The sequence below is a fragment of the Python bivittatus genome, unplaced genomic scaffold (assembly GCF_059951505.1).
Source record: "Python bivittatus isolate LINGU-HERP-01145 unplaced genomic scaffold, Pbiv_v1 ctg000610_np1212, whole genome shotgun sequence".
NCBI lineage: Eukaryota > Metazoa > Chordata > Lepidosauria > Squamata > Pythonidae > Python > Python bivittatus.
The window spans coordinates 15,014,510-15,034,284 of NW_028277088.1; the positions used below are offsets into that span (position 1 = coordinate 15,014,510).

Here is a 19,775-nt window from a genome sequence, read left to right on the forward strand (position 1 = left end):
GTGAGAGAAAGATATAGCCCATTAGTTCAGCTCAGTTTTTTCAATAATTTTTTGGCACAGCCTTAATATCAGTACTAGTTTCTAAAATTGCAACACCAATAGAGGAAATAAAAAAATGTTATTCTGAAATATTTGTGTCCAAGAACAGGAATCTCTGGAGAAGAGGTCCTAAGAGCAGAAAATGGATACAGCTTTTCAGTAAACATCTCTTAGAGACCACTCTTGGCAAGACCACTTTGCTTTAAATTAAAGCACTATAACTTGGTATATCAAAATTTGAAAAATCTCATAAGCTTCTTTCCATTTCTCCCTACATATTGGCACAGGATTGATAGATCAACTGCTTAGTATTATGGGAGTTATAGTTTATTGAGCAAAACCAAAATGCTATAGGAAGGAAAACCTTAACAAAGCAAAAACGAAAATTAGGGTGCTAGTGCTAATCAGTGACTGCTTAAGAGCTATTGGACCAGAAAGCCTTCTACTAGTAGGAGGTAAATGAACTCTTTGTAGCTTGTTTGCATGAAAAAGATGGTACTTTGAAAATATATGGTTGATATGGTACTTTTAGGTATTTTATTAAAATAAATACATCCTGGTAAAAGTTTTCCCATGTGCTTTATTTTATTCATTGCCAACAAACTGAATTAGCAAAGAAATGAAGATCACAACAAAATATCACTATCACAAATAGGAAAAAAATATAGAAAACTAATCACTAAATGAGATTAGAAATAGCCCATAATTTCACAAATGGTAGTCAGCATTCTTGAAAAGCTCCCTCCCCCACAAATCATATGTTATCCACATTATGAAACCAAAGGAATGATGGGAATAGAAAGACCTTCCATCGCATTGGGGCTGTCCTGGAAAAGGCTGTTCTCCACTGCTAAGCCTCTGTCTCATCTTGGCTGGAGAAGTAAGTTCTTTCACATAAGAAATGAATACAGATACATAAGAAAACATAAACTTGCTTCATTTCTTAACTGGAAAAATGCTTTGAAGGGATTTGTAAAATTCCTTTATATCAGCTTTCCCCAATCTGGTCCATTCTAGATGAGCTGGACTTCATTTCCCATCATCTCAGATAGTATATTTTCAAGTTAGGAGTTGTGGGAAATTACTGCATACTAACGGTGAACTAACTATGTATGTTGAACTATATACGTATAGTTATATGGGGGGGGGGGGGGAAGCACAGTTAATACCCAAGAGTAAACTATATGAACAAGTATATGTAGTAGGAAAAGTCACAATTCACACCCGAGTAAACAGCCTAAAGTTGCAAGTTGCCAGAGGACTTGGGGAAATGCCCAGAAGAGCCCTGAGCATGCTCAGAAGGCACATATGCTGAGCAACAGAAGGAAAAACAAGTCTCAAGTCATAAATATACTCTTGGGATCTGAGTGCATCTCTAAAGTAATTTGAAAAATTAGCTTGAAAATAATTTAATAATGCATAATCTCTGAAAGAAATAGCATATAAATCACAACCTATAATTCAGAAATATGTAATTTAGATCAGCAGTATACAACCTGATGCTCATGGGCACCAATGTATCCTTCCTTATCGCCTCCCAGGCTCCCTGTCTCACCTGACTTTGTTTTCAATTGAAAAACTGAAATGGGAAACACTTTTGCTGGCTTGGTAAGAAGCACCGGAGGGAAGGACAGTAACTTCACCAGTTTTCCTTCTGGTAAGTAGGTGTTTTACTACTGGTCATACTCAACGTGGCAGCCATTATATGAATAGGCAATGATTTTCTGTGATCCACAATGTGATCTAAATGTGACACTGGCCTACAACGTCATCAGTCTGCTTTAGATAAGTTATATCTATCTCCAGATACTTATTTTTTTTTAATGGACAACAATCTCTAAATCCTAACAATTAGAATAATTTCTGTGACCCTTTTAAAATTATAACAGGATTCGAGAATGAATTTTAACACCGTAGCTTTTCCTAAAATAGTGTCCTCTGGGCGTGTTGGGCTGCAGCACCTGCAGTTTCCAGCCAACAAGGCCATTTGTCTAAAAATATAGGAAGTGTAATCTAGAGAGTGCCAGCTTGAGGACAATTGCTGTAGCATGCTGAGTTATTTGATGGGGTAATCACGATACAATGAAAGTAACAGGGTGATGACTAATATTCTGATTTTGCCCAAGATTAATTCTTTTCCCCCCAACCCAAGTGTCTAATTTTGACTTACTCTTCTTGATTCTTAACATGTCTTGGAACAATTTATCCTCCTGCTATGCCCTGTAACAGAACTATTCATTAAAACTTTATTTTCTGTGGGGAGAAGGTTGGCAGTTGTTACTCATCCACCTGTCTCCTTTAATAAAACACTAATACATAAATTGAAATATGTTTCTTTTGGAAGTAAGTTTTAGATGAGAGAGCACAACGCTGTACTGGAGAGCCAAGGGTCTGATGTAAAGCCAACTGAAACCAATTATTCTTCCCATTAGTTTCAGTGATCGATGGTGTGCACCTCAAATACATCTGCTCTCTCCTCTGAAATAGACACTAAGAGCAAGGAGCCAGTGGTGTTGCTTCAGTCAGCTGTAGGAACAAGTCAGGCAAAAAATCCTAAATCCACAGATATAACTGAAATAAATGAATAAATGTGCGGTTTCAAATTCTTGTACTTAGTAAGAGGCTGGCTGAATTCTTTCTGACTAATATAGGAACATAAGTGAAACTATAGCATTTTTATTTCATATAATAAAATTACCTGTTTTGCTTACCACCTAGTTTTAATTTTCAGTTCAAAAACTGTTATGCCACCTAGTTAAAGAATATAACTGATAGTAGATTTTTTTTTTTTCAATTCAGTGTTAGTCTTTCTTCCAAGTGCGGCTTCTTTCTGCTTCCTACATTAGTCTCGTAGGTGGTTTCAGCACTCGGGAATTTTGCTATGAACAGAATGAGAAACCATTGCTATTGTGTAACAAATCAAACTTGCCCATGGTTCTATTCAACGGCATCCTTTAGCATATTTATTCAAAAGTATTTCTTAGTGAATTACAGGGAGTTACCTCCTAATCATATACTTAGAATTGAAAACAGTCATTAGGGTACTGAATCCCACTCCCTTCTCAATGCAGGAATTACATTAAATTTGATTAATTATTAATTAATTATCAATTAATTGTTTAAATTCCAACAGTCCATTGTCCAACCTCTGCCTAAACGCATTCAGCAGTGGGGAGTCTCCTGTCCCCCAAAGTATTCCACTGTGGAACCATCCCTATTGTCTGCAAGATGTTTGGAAATTGTCAGTATGAATTTGCAATTATAACTTTAAACCCTCATTCTGTGTCTTCCATGCTGGAAATACAGAACAGATCATGGTCCTATTCTGTGAGACATGTCTTCAGGTCCTTGAAAAACGCTATCATGTCCCTTCTCAGTTGTTTTTTTCTCAAGACTGTACAAATGCATTTCCTTTAATCTGTCTGCGCATAACTTAGAGAAGGGCAACAAGGTCAATCGAAACTGATTCTGCTTCAGTTTGCCTGGTCAATCTTAAAATGTCATACCCAAAATTCTGCAATTCCATACACCTTTCTTGGAATGTATTTCATAGAACTCAACAACATTTACTGCTGAGTAGAGTACATGCACATAACATATTGCACTGTTAGTCACAGAAATGATCTCCACCCAATCAAGAATCACACACTGAAAAGGATGTTGTAACAGGGCTGTACTCCTTAGATGATGACATCACTAAAGTTTAGTGAGTTAAAATAATAGTAGGATTAGGCTATTGCATATAAACAAGCATTTTTGCAAAAGAGTCTTAAAATTGTTGAAAGAGAGATGAAAAAGAATGACTTGTTTATTATGCGAAACAAAGCTTATTATGTTTTATTACATAGAATAAAACATTTGTAAAGAATAATAATAAGTAGGTTTGCAATGACTCACTACAATTAGAATAGGCAACTGATTGTTTCAAACATCTAGATTGTGAGTATATGCTGCAAAAATATTTTATAGCTAATTAAAACAAAGTAGAAGTTAGATTATCTCTGTATATAAAGTAATACCATGGAGTTGAATAAATAAGATTGAATGGGAAAGACAGCCAGCAGTTTTGCATGTTTCCATCTGTTCTCCAACCTTTGATAGGGAACTTCTAAGGCATTCAAGGTAGACTAAACAAGAGACAGTCAAAACAATAGATTTGCTTCTCTGGTTTTAAACATGTAAATGCTTAAACTGTAAATTTCTGAACACCATTCTAATTAATAAACAAACTCAGTGTGGATTCAATCTCCTTTCTCTGAATCAATAAACAGAGAAGTCATGAGAAAAGGACCTTCTCCCTTCAGGGAGCCTTTTCTTTTAAATGTTAACTCTGATTGTTAAGACTCTTTGTTTCTTTCTACTTCTTTGCAAAATCACCCCCACAGACACACACCTCACCTATTTTTTATACTGCCTTGTGCTTTCTATTCGTGTTTTGCTTTCATGTGTTTATCTATGCCAAGAATAATTATTAGTTGCTAAAATAAACTTTTGAAATGGGAGTATGTTTTCATTGCAAAGTCAAGTCTGAAAAAATTAAATAAGAATTTCAAATGACACTTTAATTCATGATTAGATTGTTAGAATCATATGCATACACAGCCTCCTTTGCAGAAAGAAAGAGAAGAAAGTGATGTTTATCTGGGGGAAAATGTACACTTTAAAACAGATTTTCCTAAACTGGCACTTTGCAGATATGTCAGGACTACAAATCCCATAAATGCCAGCCAGGATGAAAAATGCCAGGTTGGGGAACTTGATTTATATCACTTCCTTCATAATCAGCCAATATCCAGAGAATGAAACTACTGGGCAACTAGAATCTCAAACATCACTTAGTCATGTGTGATATACCAAGAAGAATTTAAAAAGAGGTATATGGTTGCTTATTTCTTTATTTATTTTCAGAGTTATACTCTGTCTTTTGAGAGATGAGATTCTCACAAGACTGATAATTATTACAAGAAATATGTACATCAATATGAAAAGCAAAACAATCAGACACAATAAAACAAAATAACCTAAAACAGAACAAATCAGCCTACAGTACACTGAAAATAATAAAAAAACATTTGGAACGCAATATGTTTTTCAAAGCACATTTGTAAGTATGCATCAAGGTTTCTTGATGGATATCATATCCCTACAGATGGAATTGCAAAGTCTTGGTGCTGCTATAGAAAAGGCCCTGGTTTGGATGTTTATGAAAAAGTTTTGTTTAAAGGGAGGCTAGAACAGAACATGAAATTCTTATAGGAAGCTTTACGGGGAAGAAGGCCTTCGACAGTTTGCATTTTAATATTTACTGTGTATGTATATGACTGTGTATGCATGTGTTTAAATTAAATATAAATTACATAATAACAGCTTAAATAAAAATATAATAAATTACACACAGAGACAATCATTTATTGAACACAGTTTAATAACCATTTTTGACAAAGCATGTAATAGCACTTTTTGCTATTGCTAAAATAAAAGATTTTGTTTTGGGCGCTTTTCATATCATCTGTGTACTTAATTTTCTTCAACTCGTCTACTAATTTAATGTTGAATTATTCTGTGTTTGGCTAAGAAGAAAAAAGCATATGAATTTCAATGGAAAACAATTTAAATTTTGAATGAGATTTGATATATTGCCACAGAATAGAACTTATTCAGTAATGGAGCCTTCAGTTTGTTTAAAAGAAAAAGATAATTTGACATTTTTGTTTTTAATTAAAGGTCATGCAGATTATTTCTGCACCCACTGTGTATTCTATAAAAATATTTCCAGTGAATAAAGAATAAATTCATTAGAAATGAAGTTCCCCTATACATTCCATTTTCTAAAACCATAATCAACTTACAACTGTTTCCCTATGACATTTCTATACCCAGTTTTTTAAAAAAAACCTACTCAGAATGTATGCAGAGAGCTAAAACTGCTTAAAATGAAGATGAACTGCTCCATAGTTACTACTTCTGTAATTATCATATATTGTTTTTTAATCCTTGGATTATCCTTCCCTAGTACAAGGAATCCAAGACCTGTAGTAAGGGTAACTGAAGTTGCAGTGCATATCAGTTGGACTACAGATTCTCCAATCAAGTATTGTATAGCTATTAACTTCACATAAACGGAAAAAGTAAGGCATTATGATTGGATAATTTACTATTCATGGGCTGCTCTGTGGTATATGTATAGACTGGAATGGGCAACTCAATGTCCTCCAGATGTGTTGGAATAATCCCCCCCCCCCATAAGCCCTTGCTATTGGCCTTGCTGGCAAGGAGTTGAAATCAAAGCATTTGGAGGAACCAGTTGGTCAACCTCTGGTATGGACCTCTAGGCAAAAGACTTGATACAGGACAGAGAGAAGCCATGATAGGAAAAGTGAAAGAAAGCTCCATATTATGACTGGATTCATATGGCATGCTACGCTAAATCCAAACAAATCATCTTGTGGCTTAGGGTGATACATGGATATAGCCCATATCTTCCACCCTCCCCATGATGTCAGGAAAAGAGACCTACAGTCAGGTCCAGAAATATTGGGACATCGACACAATTCTAACATCTTTGGCTCTATACACCACCACAATGGATTTGGAATGAAACAAACACAATGTGCGTTAACTGCAGACTGTCAGCTTTAATTTGAGGGTATGTACATCCAACTCAGGTGAATGGTGTAGGAATTACAACAGTTTGCATATGTGCCTCCCACTTGTTAAGGGACCAAAAGTAATGGGACAGAATAATAATCATACATCAAACTTTCCCTTTTTAATACTTGGTTGCAAATCCATTGCAGTCAATCACAGCCTGAAGCCTGGAACGCATAGACATCACCAGATGCTGGGTTTCATCCCTGGTGATGCTCTGCCAGGCCTCTACTGCAACTGTCTTCAGTTCCTGCTTGTTCTTGGGGCATTTTCCCTTCAGTTTTGTCTTCAGCAAGTGAAATGCATGCTCAATGGGATTCAGGTCAGGTGATTGACTTGGCCATTGCATAACATTCCACTTCTGTCCCTTCAAAAACTCTTTGGTTGCTTTTGCAGTATGCTTTGGGTCATTGTCCATCTGTACTGTGAAGCGCCGTCCAATGAGTTCTGCAGCATTTGGCTGAATGTGAGCAGATAATATTGCCTGAAGCACTGCAGAATTCATCCTGCTGCTTTTGTCAGCAGTCACATCATCAATAAATACAAGAGAACCAGTTCCATTGGCAGCCATACATGCCCACGCCATGACACTACCACCACCATGCTTCACTGATGAGGTGGTATGCTTAGGATCATGAGCAGTTCCTTTCCTTCTCCATACTCTTCTCTTCCCATCACTCTGGTACAAGTTGATCTTGGTCTCATCTGTCCATAGGATGTTGTTCCAGAACTGTGAAGGCTTTTTTAGATGTCGTTTGGCAAACTCTAATCTGGCCTTCCTGTTTTTGAGGCTCACCAATGGTTTACATCTTGTGGTGAACCCTCTGTATTCACTCTTGTGAAGTCTTCTTTTGATTGTTAACTTTGACACACATACACCTACCTCCTGTAGAGTGTTCTTGATCTGGCCAACTGTTGTGAAGGGTGTTTTCTTCACCACGGAACGAATTCTTCGGTCATCCACCACAGTTGTTTTCCGTTGTCTCCTGGGTCTTTTGGTGTTGCTGAGCTCACCGGTGCGTTCCTTCTTTTTGAGAATGTTCCAAACAGTTGTTTTGGCCACCCCTAATGTTCTTGCTATCTCTCTGATGGGTTTGTTTTGTTTCTTCAGCCTAATGATGGCTTGCTTCACTGATAGTGACAGCTCTTTGGATCTCATCTTGAGAGTTGACAGCAACAGATTCCAAATGCAAATAGCACACTTGAAATGAACTCTGGGCCTTTTATCTGCACATTGTAATTGGGGTACTGAGGGGATATCACACACCTGGCCATGGAACAGCTGAGAAGCCAATTGTCCCTTTACTTTTGGTCCCTTAACAAGTGGGAGGCACATATGCAAACTGTTGTAATTCCTACACCGTTCACCTGAGTTGGATGTACATACCCTCAAATTAAAGCTGACAGTCTGCAGTTAACGCACATTGTGTTTGTTTCATTCCAAATCCATTGTGGTGGTGTATAGAACCAAAGATGTTAGAATTGTGTCGATGTCCCAATATTTCTGGACCTGACTGTATATGCATAAGTAGAATAGGGAAAAGCACTTCCAACCTTTTCCAATTACATCCTGCAAAGTAAACTAGCAGGAAGGTTAAGCAGAAGCAAGACTGTGTCCCAAGCCAGATCAGAACATACACTGTAGAGTGGGTGGTATTCAAGAAAGTTGTGACTAATATATCCTATTAACTTTCATGGGACTAAAGTATAACTAGCTTTATCACAATTCAGTCCAGTAACACAGTAACAAAATGAACCGCTTGTCCATTTCTGAGCACAATTCCGAGTGCTGATGTGTGCTGTTAAACTATAAAAAGCTTGGGACTGTAAAGGACCAATGTGGACTTTCTGAGCGTTTCCAGAGGCCCTTCCAATTTCTAATGTCAGACAGATGGTAACCTCAGAGAGGCCTTGTCAGCTGTGTCGCCCTGTATTCAGAACACCTCCCTCCTGAGGGACGGTGCCTGGTTTCAAAACTGGTGTCTTTTCAGTACTAACAAAGGCTTTGTTCACACTACATGCTAATCTGTGGATTACTTAAGCATACTTCACTAAATAAACTACAATTGGCTGGTTTCTCACAGTGCCCTAAATAAAAGTATATAAACTACTCTGACTAGGTTCACACAAAACGGGAACAACCATGATTAGAAGGGAATTGCATTTTGACTTATGCATTTTGACATGTTATGTGAATCCAGCCAAAAACTTTTATTTGACCATGCCAATACCACACGCTGACTGAAGTTAGCTTTAACTGAGTTAAAAAAAAATAAATCAAAAGTTTTATCTCTGTTATGCTTTTGTTCTGCTGATTTTTGAAATGTTATTTTACATTTTAAAAATATTTTTTATGTCACCTTTAGGGTTTTGTGAATTTGGGGTAGCATTTAAAGCTTTAAACAAATTAATATATTAATCATAGCCATCTTACAGGAATCGCTTTGCATCTTACAGGAAATACCAAATAGTGGAAACACATATGATTCATATACAGTATCATGTATCATATTGGCAGAGATTTACTTGAAGGCTAACATAGATACAGGCCTACTAGTAGAGACATTCAAGTTTGAGTTTAATTGCTAAAGAGGAAAAACTGTCAAAGTGAAAACCGTCAAAGATGGTGGAGCTTTTTATATAACTTCGTAGCATCTGTAGAAATGTTACCTGCAAACTAGACAAAATTTTTCATTATTATTCCAAGGGTAAAAGTGTGTAGTGGGGCTGAATGTCGGCTCTAGCCTAATTTCGGTGCAGTCTGTTGAGACTCCGGGGGTAGGGGGAATAATCTTAGTTTTTCTTTGAGCAGCCGGCTGTGTGGAGAGAAAGGGAGGGAGGATGAAGACAGAAAAAAGGGAAACTAGGTGAGGGAAGGAAGATAATGAGCAAATGTTACATGGCCCTTGACACAAAAAAGACCTATCCCTGTTTTAAAGCAAAGACCAACATAGGATTGCAATGTAATATGAGAGTCCAATATAGGCCTTTAAGTGTCTATAGAGTAGGTTCTATTGATTGTAATGGCGCTTTCTTCCAAATAAGTGGAAATTATTAGGCCAGCTTTCTCCAGCCTGATGCTCTGCCAGGTGTGTTAGACTTCACCTTCAAAATTCCCTAGCCAGTCTTTTCAAAGGCTGGAAAGTATGAAAATCCAATTCCTTTGGGATGCACAAGGCTTGGGGAACGCTGGATTATACTATAGTCATTGTTTTACCTGTATACGCAGGACTCAGATGGCTATCTTCTGAAGCATGCTTGTAAAGGCACCAAAATCCCCACCATCTCTTAAATTACACGCAAACAAGCTGCAGATGCATCTGGACTTATACACAGAAAAATACAAAAGTTTCCTTTCAAACCTTAGTCCAGAAAGACAAAATGAGGAAGTGTGAATTGCTTACATCTCTGGTTTTCGACACTTCCTATAAGAAAAAAGCTGCAGTAAACCATCATCATTTTCTGCTAGCCTTTGAGAAAGGAATACAACAAATTATGCGTGGATATCATTATCACAAAGAGCCATAGAAAAGAATCCTGTAACTCTTACAAAATCACCACAAATATTCATCAACACACAGATCTCCAAAAAGTCTTTTTAAAAGTACTGTTCCAGATATTATAAAATGTCATATGAAAGTGGTTAGAGCAAAGGATTGGCTCATTCAGAATTCATACTTTAAAAGCACGCTTTGTAAAAATAGCGGGGTGGGGGTAGAGGAGATAAATGTTATGTAATTCAGAGCCTTGAGCTAAAAATCATCATAAAAATCAGGCGAGCAACTGGGTTGAATGCACAATAATGTTCCAGCTGACTCCAAACCAGGCCCTAACAGAAATTATGCTAAATCATGAACAGGCTGTGCAGCACGGCATTAAGGCATTATGCATGAATACAAGCTTCAGCACTTTTAGAAAAGCACTTCTTACTGAAAGGTTCCTCCTCAGAGTATTTCTCCATAAGAATCCAAAGCCCTATTAAATAAAATCTACCTAATTAGTGACAAAGTTAGCCTTCCATTTTTTGTCTGTTCCTGGATATTTAAAAATTTCAGCGGACACATCCTTTTCTACTAAAACTAGAATTTTGCTAATTTCAGGATGTGCTCAGAGCTGCACTAGTTAAAAAAAAAAATCTGAAAGTTAAAGGACAAGAAAATTTTGCTCCATATCCTTTCCTTTCTATAAAGACACTGATCCTGGTTTAGCTTGAGAAGCCATTTTTATTGCAGTATATGTCACATTTTGCATGGTAAATGTATGTGACATATATAAAGACAGCAGAAGTTCAGTGCTGCAATTCTGAAGCTGCAATCCGAGCTTGTAAACAATGAATTCACAACAGCAATGAAGTGCAGCCCAGTCCTGGCCCCAGTCCTGGCCCTCTCAGAATATCTGGTAACTTGGCCCTGTTAAAAAAACCCAATAGGCCAGATATTAATTTTCATTTGAGATAAATATTTATGAGCTCAAGTCTATTTTACAATAAATAACCTTTCCGGTTAGAACCAGCTGGCTTTCTTCTGATTAAGTAGAATCTGCAATTGCAAAGAGAATTCCACTTGTGTTAGAAAAGCTGTTCACACCTTGTCTGCAATATGGCAAAGTCCAGAACCAAGAGGGTGGGAGCAGCGTGCATGGTCCCATCATCTACTCCAGTTTTACCCACATATGTTCAAGTGATCATTTGAAGAGGACTCATGACATTTATCTACCATGCACACTTATGAGATAACTCAGTAATATGCTCAGAATGAAAATGTAATGCCATCTAGCTGGTAGACATTAGCTTTGTGAAGTGGCCGGGAAAGTAGATCCCTTTATTGACTCCAGACTAAGTTGACCAGTGGTGCCAAGCTAGGTGTGACTATCAACAAGACTAAGTACAATTAACATATTCTGGATCAAAGCCACTGAAATCTGTCGATCTGGCTAGCATCTCTATTCAGACTTCAGCCAATCATAGGATTGGGTCATGTATCATATGAAACCATAGTTGCTTAATCATGATTTATTGAATAAAACACAAGTGTGTTCAGGCAACCCATTAATCATAGGTTACATAACATACTGGCTGGGTTCACACAATATAAGCCAAAAAAACCCACAATCCTGATTTCTGCTTATTTATTTATTAATGCCACAATCCAAATGACTCTTGGCAACTTACATGATATAGAAACAATAAAACAACCATGATAAACCTTAAAATACGTTAAGTAATTTAAAACTAAAATGGTAAAGTCCAAGAAAACTAAGATAAAAATATCAGTAAGAAATTATCATAAAGTAAAAAAAGAAAAACTCCCTAGCTGGATCCTTATCATGGAAAGAAGTTTTAATTTCCCCGATTTATAAAGATGGAAAGGATTTGACTTATCCTGAAGCATAGACCTATTTCCTGAATATGGATTATGAATTCTACGTGGCAGTTCTTCCTAAGAGGATAAATGGTTTTTAAACTGAGATAATACATTTTGACCAGACATACTTGAGAGAAAACATCAAATATATTTTAAAGGCTATCAATAAGATAAACCAAAAAGACCAAAGTTTGGTTATTATTTTCCATGATGCCAAAAAAGCTTTTGACAGTCTGGAATGGTCTTTTTTGTTTGCAGTTCTTAAAAAAAATGGGATCCTAACTTTTTTACATGGATATAGAGTATTTATAAAGAACGAAGCCCTAACATTATTCTGAATGGTCTTATTTCACAGCAAGGCACTACTGTATATTGAATGGAAGAAGCTGCTCTCTCTTGCTTTAGCTGGGCAGCTGGGCTGACCTTCATGCCTTGGGTGGCCCTGTTGGGAATAGGTACTCTTGCTACGTGCTCCTAATGTTCTTCGCTTATCTCTTCCAGGAACATCCCACCACCACCACCACAATGAGGCACACACAGCAGGATTTGGGCAAGGGGCAAGCATGTATATACCTTCATAATTAAAATAAAATGAGCATTAGCCTAGGAACTGCCAAGATTAATGAGAGTAAGGTAGGATAAGAGGCCTCACACTAGCTGCACCCATTAATCAGATAAAAAGATATTTAAACCTCCTTAAAAGGCCATAAAATTTTCACCGAGTTAAGAGAAGGAAAGAGATATTTCCAGAGCTGTAGAACCAGATCCCTGGAAGCTTGGAGCCTGGAAAATGTCAGCCTGGCGTGAGGAATAGAAAGAAGACCTACACTGTAGAGAGAAGTGAGAATGGTATGGAAGATCCAGAACAGCCTGAATGGTGTTGTTCTAGAAGCGTTTCTCATCCTCAACAATTTTAAGACTCCCGGAATTCCCCATCCAGCATGCTACTGCAATAATCTAGACAGGAAACAACCAGGTTGTACAGCAATAAAGCCACAGTCTCCTCTATCAGAAATTGGCAGATCCTACAAATATTTGCTTGTTCTTATATCAGTGCATTTATGTAGTAGCTATATTAATTACTAAAATATCTCTACATAAGCTAACTGGCTTCTAAAAACTGTTCCTGGTGACTGAATCGGTAAAGAGACTAAAATACTATAAAAGTGTGTTTCACACCTGCACCCCCTAAATTGCAGAAATATTTTACTGCAAGCCCAGTTGACTTTTAAATATGAAATAAGTGCATGTATAGTGATGGTGGGAGACTCCACCATGTCTTTCCACACAGGTAAGTAGCAGCTATTTACTACAGGGAGGGATATAGTTTCTGAGCTCTAGAGGGCATATCTTGAGTTAAGCAGTATCTGGATGAAATACAAGGGGAAGAAGAGAGAGATTATGGTATGTCATCAGCAGGAAGGGTATCTACACTTTCATTAGAGGCTACAAAACTCACTTTTCTGTTCTTCCACCTGGTTCCTGCACAATATGAAAACAGACTGGGACATCATAATTAATATGAAGAACATTTAAAATAATTAGTTGATTTTTTTTTTAATTGTTGAATCATGTTTTTCAGTGACAGAAGGAAAATCCAAAACCTGTCAAATCATGGAGAACATTTTGCAACATGGCTTATTTTCCCCAGTTCACTATGAATTAGGTATAAATATTTTGAAGCGCCATGCTTTAACTTGATACTGGCCAAATCAAGAAATCTTGACAATCAGAGGAGAAATTTAATAATTCTTCACTTACTTCACTCTGTCTGAAGTAAGATAGAAATGGCAGCTGGTTTTGCCTGCCTGGTACATTCTAGCACAGTCCAGGTCCCCAATATCAAACACTGCCATCTTACGGGACCGAGGAAGTGTTCCTTCTCTGTCACGGCCCCCACTCTCTGGAACAGAATCCCCCCAGAGCAGTGTTTCTCAACCTTGGCGACTTTAAGACGTGTGGACCAACTCCCAGAATTCCCCAGCCAGCGTGGGAGAGGAGAAAGCAGAGTTGGGGACATCAAGTACTGCCAGGCTTAATACAGCAAATTTCATGTGTGTATTTATATAAAAATGTAGGTCACAGTACCAAATCCCTGGAAAAAAGAAGTGCCCAATCAACTTTGATTGTATAATGGAGGCCAGAGGTAAACTTGGCTTTGCTTCCTAAAGCTGAGACCAAATAGCAATGGGACCTAAAACTATTAAGTCTGGCATCTTAAAGATGTCTTGGTGTACTATCCAGATCTGAATTGCTGTCTTGCCCGATTTCCCCCTTCTGCTAACCTTAAAAGGGGAGAGGAGAAGGCAAAGTTGGGGAGGTAAAGTGCTGCCAGGCTCAATATAGCAAATGCTGCTGTAGACAAAACTGGGATTTGTAGTTCAATATCCTTGAAGGACAAATTACTGTATACTCTATGTGCAATCCCTGTGAAGCAGGCCTACAGAACATCTCAAAAACTGAAAGTTCCCAGAAACATTTTTTTTCTCTCCAGGAGATGCTTGGACTTTAGTGACTGTCCAGTTTGGACCAGAAAATCGAATCATCCAAAGATATCACTGCAAAGTCAAAAGAACAGGCTGAATATTATTCTGTCAGCAAGCTTGTATTTATCCTGATCCTGTTCATGAGTGTTTGTGCAATCTATAGCCCTCCAGAAATTGTTGGATTGTAACTTCTGACTTCAATCATCATTGGCCAGGACTGCTGGAAGGTCAAAGTTCAGCAACACTTAGAAGACCATGGATTGTCCATCTATTAAAACTTAAAAACGACAATTTAAGCTATTGCTTCACAACTGAGACTTGAAAGTGGTACATTTCATTCTGCCAAATTAATGCATATAGATCTGTATAAATTCTAATCCTTTCTTGAGTTCTATCTTCAGGAAGCTCGGAATAGTGATTGGTTAATGTTTTTGCTTCATTTTGATTAACAAATATGTAGCTGGTCTTTTTTTTCATCATGAATCTAAATGGTCAGAAGATTGCCTTAGAGTATTTACCTCTGGCATACAATGAGCAAGGACCATCTTGGGTTATACAGTAGCAGTTTTTCAACAAGAGGAAGAGAAAGGCACTGAGAGCAAGAAATGGTAGCCTTAGCATACTTGAATTTCAGAGGAAAATAAACTTTTCTGACCCAAAATCATGATGATTTCATGAGTGTATTTATATAAAAATGTAGATCACAATCCCAAATCCCTGGAAAAAAGAAGTGCCCAATCAACATTGATTGTATAATGGAGGCCGGAGGCAAACTTGGCTTTGCTTCCTGAAGCTGAGACAAAATAGCAATGGGACCTAAAACTATTAAGTCTGGCATCTTAAAGATGTCTCATTGTACCATCCAGATATGAATTTCTGTCTTGCTCGATTTCCCCCTTCTGCTAACCTTAAAATGAGTCACTTTGCTAGACTGTATGGTACACCTCAAGTCTGCACATAACAGACAAGGCAGGACTGTAGCAAGTGGTTTTATGCCAAGTCACACCATGTAGTTATTATTCACAGAGGACACATGTAGAGCCCCACAAGATCATACTATTTAATGTTGGCAGCAAAATTGTGATTTCTGCTGGTGTTTTTTTTTTTCCCCCTTTTAAAAAACAGTGAAACAAACCTCCAGTTAGACGAGCTGGGTTAAGCTTCTAGTGAGGCTTAACATGCCCCTTGAACCTCTGATTGTTATAAGAAAAACCCTAGCTGCAAATTGGGCTGAGGAATTCAGTCTGGCTCCTTCTGGTGACTTCATCACATAATGGCCACTCCCTTTGCGGCCTGCAAAAGATCAACAAAATATAAACAATAAAGCTACCATCATGAGCGGTAGTATTAATCAGCTCTTTCTGGAGCGTGGAAAGCTTAGAACACAAGAGCAAATAGTGCTATTCCTGATAGGCGTCTGTGAAATAAGTTATCAGAGTGTACATGTTTTTAAGGTCTGGGTTTAAAGATATTGGTCCATGTTTGTGAAGATGAATTAGGATCGTGAGCACCATTCTCCCCCTTGGGACAACCTCTTCATCTTTAATCATTACAATACAGCAGCTACAACAGGATTGTCTTCAGATTAGATGGGATTAGCTTCACCATTGCATTTGGCCTGAGCAAGTAGACAAGTATTCAGTTTGATCTACTGTACTATTTTTTTTTCTTCTAAAACAAGGAGTTGCCAAATTACAAATTACTTTACAAAACAAGTAGAAAAAAATATTTATTTGGAAGGAGGGGATAAAAGCAAATCACAATGGACGTAGGAGCTGTGCTTCTAATACCTCCTTGCGCATATGCTTCCTCATACGTGCGTGCAAGCAGAACATGTACTCTAGCTAGAGAGGGACAGTTTTTTTCTAAGGGCATTCCATGATTTTCAGAATAAAAGCAGAGGAACACATGACCTCACAGAGAAAGGAATATTTTTGGTGTGTAAGTTAAGAACGTTGAAATTCTGGCTGTAGGCTTTTGGCAGCTGGTAGCGACCTCCATCATCAGCAGTTCTCTTTCTTTGGCAACACCAGCTCCTTCCTTTAGCTGCAGAAGAGCTGATGTCTTTCCTTGGATTCTTTAGTGACATGCAGGCAAACCCGGCCACAAAGAACAGCTGCAAGCTCAGGAAAAAGTAGAAGCAGCTGAAAATCGATTTAAGGCAAAGCTTTAAGATTGGAACAAGGATTTATCAAGAGTTTCCCCCTTCTTTTATTAACTATTGCTTCCTTGAAAGATAAATCCTATTTTCTTCCTTAAGACTGACCAGTTTTGCAGTTTTTAATTTTTAAAGGGTGGCATTTTCATACCGATTCTCATCATACAAAATTGACAACGGCCTACAGCTAGTGAAGAAGTAGATCAAAATATGTAGAGCGTGTATGTATTATTATGTGTGTATGCATGTTATAATACATGCTATTCGTTCAGCTTTCTTTTTTTTAAAGGAAATGCTTCAAGTTTTGTTTTCTGTCAATGGCCTTATTTGAAACTCGAATAAGGATTTCTTTTTCTATTTAGAGTATGTAAAGCTTCTGCAAGTTGTGCTGAAGTTCACAATTTCCTGAGAAGAGACTGTGGTCTTCAACAGAACAGTTTTGAATTTTTCTTTATTTTTCGGAGACATGACAATTGCTCTTACAAATGATAACAACAAATCCCTGCACTTGGTCTACTATAATCTAAGATTGGGAAAACAAACAAACAGTGAAAAAAGTAATGGAGAGTTGAATGAATCTGTTACATGAAAGGAAAAGAACAGAGCAGAATAACTATGCAAATAATTATATCCATTTAAAAAAAATTAAACAGTGCAAAATTGAAATATACACTGTTGAATTAAACTGAAAACTCTTGAAGAACAGAAGAAAAGTACATTTAGGAGAGAAAGGAAAGCAAAAAAGATAGAAGTTTTTCATAAAGAGAGGAAGAGGGACAAATATGTTCAGGAAAGCTGTCCCAGGAGTACGGAAAAGGAAGAGATAAAGATCAGAGAGAGACCAAGATTGAAAATCTCGGAGTGGAATTTAGCAACAAATTAAAGCAGGGTTCCTCAACCTTGGCAACTTTAAGACGGGTGGACTTCAGCTTCCAGAATTCCCCAGCCAGCAATTCTGGGAGTTGAAGTCCACCCATCTTAAAGTTGCCAAGGTTGAAGAACCCTGAATTAAAGGATAAGACAAGTCAAACTGTTTAAGAGGCTGAAGAAAAGAAAATACATGTACCAAATATGATAGAGGAGAAAAACTGAAATGCAATTAAGGAGTCAAAAGAAAGGAGCAATATACAAATGTGTGAATTTGTTGTAGCAAACACAAGGAGGTCCAGTGACTATTTAAACAAAAATTATTGGGTTCTTAGCTTGTGTGAACTAAATACTGGGGCCACAAAAGGAAGAGAGGTAAGCAGGATGGAGATTATTTCAGATGTTCCATTAGATTGAAGAAAAACCAATATAAGTCAAACTGGGTAGCTTCTTTTAGTTTGTAGAGGCTGTACTCTCAAGTGAATAGTATTCCACCTTCACATAGTATAAAATCCTCTGCAGTTTAGGATCCCATTATTATGCAACTAAGTCTGATATTCCGGAGTTCATACAAAGAACAAAGGTAACCTTCCTGACCATAAGGAAAAAAGCACATTTTTTTCATCGGGAAGGAACTTAGACGTAGTTAAAAAGAAAGCCTTATATCAGGGTTCCTCAACCTTGGCAACTTTAAGATGGGTGGACTTCAACTCCCAGAATTCCACAGCCAGCAAGGCTATCTTAAATTTGCCAAGGTTGAGGCAAATATCGTATATGTATTACCTTATATCGTAATAGCAGTAGTGACTTCAGTCACTAAGTATTTTTGCATTAAAAACAGAAAGAAAATATATTAGGGGTTTTGGACAGTCTAATGACAGGAGAGAAGAAGAGCGCTGGATACAATTGTCATTCAATAATGCTCAGCACCTGTAGTCAGCATTAGCTATTGGCTTAAGAACTTATTATCAATATTTTCCAGATGCCCACGTTGTCCACTTCTGCATATCCAAGTTGTTCATTTGCTGAATAGATAATGTTGCCTGTGGACACACCCTCTGCGCTGAACAACACAGTTCCCTTCACTTGTATCTCTTAATCTGCCATCCATGAAATGTTTCGGATCAACCCAGCCGAATTTACTACAGCTTGTAGTTTTAAAGCCATAGAAAGTCCTTCCTCTTCCTCTTCCTACTTCTCTGCAGCTTACTGAAAAAGTTGAATGTGGGGTGCTGCCTACAGCCAGCCCTATATAAGGGAGAGTGAAGCAGCTGACTTGGACAGCTGACTTTAGTGTTGTAAAAGGACAGGAAACTGTTAGTCACGTAACTGATTATGATTGCATTTTTGTAGTCAGGAGGAGAGGCAGGCACTTGTGGGATTTTCTGCCTCAAGGACCAAAATTTGACCAGCTTTCCTCACTGTAAACCTTGCCTTGAGAAGGTGATCCTATGTATCCCTCTGGAAAATGTCAGGCCATCCCAGAAGCAGTTTACACAGAGCTAGTCCTTCCTTTCTTAGCCCAGTATTGCTATTTTGTCTGGCACCAGTTTGTCAAAGATTCAGATGGGACTTTCCAAACTCTCTAATTCCAGAGGAAATAAGCATCATATTCCCAGTAACTCTGAATTACAGTCCTGCTCTCCATTCTTACCCATCCACCTTTGCACGGCTGGCAGGTGTTTACCAAACTGTATGCACAAGACAAGGGAAAGAACGTGATGCTTGTATACATCTCACCGTCCAGCTTGCCTTTTATTGACATTTGCCTACCTTGAATATCAACATTGTTACCTTTGGAATTTTGTTATGAAGCTAAAGCTGAAAAAAAAATTGAACACTTAAGGCTCTTGGTTTGTGATTCAGAGATTTATTTATAAGACTGCTGATTTTGGGACATCAAGCATATACATTCAAATTGCAGGAATGAGTCACATTTGTAGGAGGTAATTACTACCAGAAAGCACATCTAACTTTTGTAGGTTCCTCTTTTAAAATGTCCACTTAAAAGCAGCATATTCTAAAAATAGCATGCTTTGTTATGCATTTGGTGAAATTCACTTCTACTGTACAATGTGGTTTCATATACATAATCTGTGGAGGTTTAGGCCTGTGATTGAGGGCACATGTAGGCTTACGGCCAGTAAGCCCCAGGTCATTTCTGGCATGCTAGTACTCAAATCCACTTGTTGGAATCACAAAAGCAAAAAGCCC

The 19,775-nt window shown here is 37.7% G+C and overlaps 1 long non-coding RNA gene across 4 annotated transcripts in view; it reads left to right on the forward strand.

The window, feature by feature from the left end:
• LOC148214569 (uncharacterized) overlaps positions 1-18,312 on the forward strand; it is a 41,479-nt gene extending 23,167 nt beyond the window's left edge. For 2 of the 4 annotated variants that reach the window (XR_015797766.1, XR_015797764.1), the window contains exons 4-6: positions 1,581-1,696; positions 6,053-6,167; positions 12,552-18,312. This is a non-coding gene — a long non-coding RNA (uncharacterized LOC148214569). The remainder of the gene's footprint in view (positions 1-1,580; positions 1,697-6,052; positions 6,168-12,551) is intronic. The other 2 variants (XR_015797767.1, XR_015797765.1) reach the window with 2 other exon arrangements.
• Positions 18,313-19,775: the final 1,463 nt, after the last annotated feature.